The sequence below is a fragment of the Erithacus rubecula genome, assembly GCF_903797595.1.
Source record: "Erithacus rubecula genome assembly, contig: scaffold_294_arrow_ctg1, whole genome shotgun sequence".
NCBI lineage: Eukaryota > Metazoa > Chordata > Aves > Passeriformes > Muscicapidae > Erithacus > Erithacus rubecula.
In genome coordinates, this window is record NW_027636034.1 from 74,170 (window position 1) to 78,983 (window position 4,814).

The 4,814-nt window shown below is 40.9% G+C and overlaps 1 pseudogene across 1 annotated transcript; it reads left to right on the forward strand.

Moving 5' to 3' along the window:
• The first annotated feature begins 631 nt into the window (after positions 1–631).
• LOC306815924 (ephrin-A4 pseudogene) lies at positions 632–1,243 on the forward strand (annotated as a pseudogene). The gene has a single exon. The product of its transcript is annotated as an ephrin-A4 pseudogene (transcript).
• Positions 1,244–4,814: the final 3,571 nt, after the last annotated feature.

Below are 4,814 nucleotides of genomic sequence, written 5' to 3' on the forward strand. Positions count from 1 at the left end.
AGTTTGTGTTATTTATTAGAGGAGAAGCAGGCAAAGAAGATTTCCTGCCTTTATTTCCTTTCCTCTCCTCTGAATCGGTTACATCTTTATTAGAAAACATTCAGATCTCCCTGAGTATTAAGGAAATCATCTTTATGGTAATTAATTTAGTAAGTCTTTGTTGCACCATTTACAGTCTATATGGAATGAAGGCTGAAATTTCTAAAGGGGCTGGGAAGACTCCTGATTTAGGAGTCAAGCTCGGCAGGAGGAATCTTGAGTGGAATGGCAAATGAAAAAAATGGTCCAGATTTTAAAGGCAGGGGGAGGGGGAGCGTGCTCGGAAAGTGATCGGGTTGCATTCGGTTAGGAGAGCCGTGGGTGGCTTGGTGCCGAACAATGATCCAAAATGGGATCCAAACAGTGGTGAGGGAAGAAAATTTATCAGGGAATATCAGGAATTGTTAGTAAAAATTAAGACTAGAATGCCCAAAACGTTAAATTGGTCAAAATTGTATTCAGTCAGACAAGGAAACTACAAAGGGGACCAAAACCAGGAAATTACTGACAAGTAAATTTTTCAGAATTACCGAAGGCACGGAACTACAAGTATCTTTAGTGTATGTGTGCACTTTTCAGGCTAGCCTGAGCCATGCGCCCCGCGCCGCTGCTCGAGCTCCTGCTCTGGGCGCCGCCAGTGCACGGTTTTCGCCACAGTATCTACTGGAACAGCAGCAACCCCAAGTTTCTGCAAGATGACTATTCCATCCAAGTGGCCATCAATGACTACCTAGACATTTACTGCCCGCACTACAAAGGGGCAGTGCCCGCCGGCCAGGCAGAAACCTTCACGCTTTTCATAGTAAACCGGGAAGGTTATCGCGGCTGCTACGAAACCCCTGGCGCCCTCATGCGCTGGAAGTGCAACCGGCCCCGGGCTCCCTTCGGGCCCGTCCGCTTCTCCGAAAAGATCCAGCGTTTTACCCCCTTCCCACTCGGCTTCGAGTTCCAGCCCGGAGAGACCTACTACTACATCTCCGTGCCCAGCCCCGAAAGTGCCGGGCGGTGTTTAAAGCTGCGCGTCACCGTCTGCTGCCAAGGCACCACGGCAAAGCCGGTAACAAAGGTGCCCAATTCGCAGCCTCGAAAGCGCAAGGAGCCCGAAAATGCAGTGCCTGCCCGGGGCACCGCGGTCCCATCGCAGTCCTGCAGCCCGTGCCTGGCGTTCTCTTTGGTGGTGTTATTGATTGCTCTTAAATCTTGAACTAATTAATTGGTGCGGGATCTGGGGGCAATTAATAATATTGCCAGAGACATTCACCCAGTGGTTGCCAATCCATATACTTTGTTAACATCTGTGTCAGAAAAATTTAAATAGTTTTCTGTTATTAATTTGAAAGATGTTTCTTCTGCATCCCTCTGGCATTCGAAAGTAGGAAATATTTTGCATTAAAGTGAGAAAGTCCTGACACTGGAAGGAAAGGACAGCTCACCTGGTCCCAGCTGCCTCAAGGTTTCAAAATAGTCCTACGATATTTGGAAATCAATTGGCAAAGGAATTAAAAGATTAGAAGACTGCTGAGGTAAGAGAGTCACCATCCTCTTATGTCATTCTCCAGTATGTAAATGATATTTTTCTAGCAGCAGAAGAAAAAGAAACGTGTCTGAAATGGACTATTGCATTGTTAAATATGCCGGGTCAGGGTGGCTACCGGGTGTCAAGAAAAAGGTACAACTGATAAAATCAAGTGTGGTTTATCTTGGATGCGAAATCATGCAAAGACAAAGGAGGCTGGAAGTCAATCAAATAGAAGCAATATGTGCCATACCCCTTCCAAGAAACCATCAAAAGCTTAGATCCTTTTAAAAATGGTAAAATGGTGCAGACTGTAAATTTTAAATTTTGGACTCTTAGCTAAGCCCTTGTATGAAGCCCTGAAAGAACCACAGTTACACTGGGATCGACAAAAAAAAAGGCCTTTAAAGACTTAGGCCTCCCAGATCTAAACAAAGATTTCCAGTTATATGTGAATGAAAGGCAGAAGTTAGCACTCGGAGTGCTAACTCAGAGACTCGGATCCTGGAAACGCCCGGTAGGGTATTTTTCAAAACAACTGGATCCAGTCAGTGCTGGATGGCCGTCATGCTTGCGGGCAGTTACGGCTACAGTGATCCTCATCCAGGAAGCCAAAAAATTGACTTTGGGAAGAAAATTAGAGGTATTTGTGCCTCACATGGTACTGGCAGTCCTGGAGCAAAAGGGGGGTCATTGGCTTTCGTCCAGCAGGATGCTACAATACCAAGCAATCCTGAGAGAACAGGATAATGTAGAAGTGAAAATGACTAATCATGTTAACCCAGCAGAATTTCCCCGCAGCAAGCAAGAAGAAGGAAAGTTGGTACATGATTGCATGGAAGTGATTGAACAAGTACATGCAAGCAGAATCGATTTAAAGGTAGCTCCAATGGAAAACCCGGATTGGGAACTGTTTACTGATGGATCCAGTTTTGTGGAAAATGGAACCAGGTATGCAAGGTATGCTGTAACCACAGTAAAGCAGTGGAAAAAGCAAAAGCCCTGACTCCCGGAACCTCAGCCCAACGAGCAGAAATTATTGCATTAACAAGAACTTTGGAATTAAGTAAGAGAAAAAAAAAGGGGGGTAAACATATGGACTGATTCTGGATATGCTTTTTGAGGTGTACATATTCATGGAGCTCTATGTATTACTCCAAAGGCGTATTTTAAATCAGTGGTTGTAATGCATGTTAAAGGACATCAAAAGGAAAATAAAAATCTACAAAGAAAACCGGATGGCAAATTGGACGGCTCGAGAAGTAGCCAGAGAAGTATGGACTCAAATGGCTTTAGTACCAACTAAGGTGAGCCCAGTAACTCCACATTTATTACAGGAACCTAAGTACTCCCCAGACGACAAAAAACTGGCATCACTGCTGCTGGCTCAGAAGAATAAAGTTGGATGGTATGTAACCGCAATGGGACAAGTTGTAGTGCCTGCCAGAATCATGAAAGCAATTCTGGAAACAGAACACAATAAATGCCATTGGGGAGCAGAGGATTTGGTAAAATTTTTGAAAAGAGAAGCAATTTCTAACCAGATGTTAACATTGGCAAAAAGGGTGAATGCTATGTGTTCAACCTGTTTGAAAAATAACCCAATAGTTAGAAAATATGCCACCGGAAAATCCAGTGCATGACATTCAACCAAGTGTTTAGGTCTAATATAAAATTCTCGCACTAGCATTTGGCAAAAGTTCTTTATTAGAGTAAAAGTTACCTTTGCGTTTTTACTCCCTCAGGTACAACTTGGGTTCCTACTAAAAATGATACCAGAATGGGAACAAAACTCAAAGATTCGCCAGCTACGAAATAAATTGTTTTTACAAGACGCAGTTTTTGAACTCCAGCAAGTTACTGGTAAACCAATCAACATTAATTGGGACCGTCCGGACATTTCAATAGCCACTGGACTATTAGATAATTGTGAACAATCTATAATTAACAAAAATCTAAATTTACAGATAAGAAAGTGCTGGAACTGCAAAGGGAAAAAGTGTACTGGTAAAGCGCTAGTATTATTACACTGTGAAAAGTGTCACTCTACAGTTATAAAATCTCAGTGGGGTATGTCACAACCTTTGTGTACTGCTTGCTCTTAGAGAAATCGTGCCCTAACCTGGCAAACAGAACTGAGAACAGCAACGGGAGCCCGCAACACGAGGGAAGCCCTGTTGTTAGTAGAAAACAGGGCCAATTTATATAGAATACATTGTAAGTGGAGAATACAGAACACTGTGAGAAACATAAAAGATTGGGAAAAAAGTAAAATATTGGGATATTGTTGTGAAAAAGATACTATTGGATTAATACGTACCGAGCTTAGGGAAAACCTACCTTCTATAAATTCAGAAATAACCAAAGTCATATTTGGCATTGAAACACTTAATATAAAATAAGCGAAAAAAACAGTATGACAAAGTTACACAGTGATACCGTTTTTGAACATAAACCAACAAAAAAAAAAAAAAAAAAAAAAAAAAAAAAAAAAAAAAAAAAAAAACCAGTACTTCTTTTGTTCAGTATTAGTCTCTGCTACTAGCCCTTTTAGAACTTGTCTAGTAAAAATGCCAGACTTTAATAAAACTAAGTATAAATGAATGACCACAGGCTTTTGTACAGTATTCTTACAACAAAAATCTTAGCAAACTTTGCACTACTTAACATCTGAATGAGTTACGTCCATAATACAGTACATTCTGTTAATTGCAGTCTTGATATTAATTATCTGGTTAGTGTATAAGTGTGTTTTAGGAGTTATTGAAAGAGAAACCAGACACACCAGAAGGGTGATAAAAGCTTTGACAAGAACCAACGAAATGCACCTGTCTCCTCCGAAGTATAAAGTTGCTATCAGGCAAGAAAATCCAGCATTTGAAAAGGAATCCAGCATTTGAAAAACCCGATGATAATGAAGAATTGAGCATCCTTGCAGAAGACTGAAGAATGCTCAAAAGGGGGGGAAATGTTGCCATTTGATATAATAAATTGTATTAAAGTAATAATAAACCTTAGTAATTGACATTAGTTGACATTAGTAGTAGTTATGCTAAGGCTTAGTAGGCCGCATGTAACCGGCAGATGAACTTTATAGCAAATTTTGTAATGCAAGCAGTATAGTTGAGAAATAATTACTTATCTTAAGGAGTGTATCCATTTATCTAAAGAATGCACCTTTTGGCAGAATCTTAAATGTCAGAGAGATTATGGTACCAGGTATCAAAAATGTGGTAAGAATCTGTTAAGATGAAGAAAT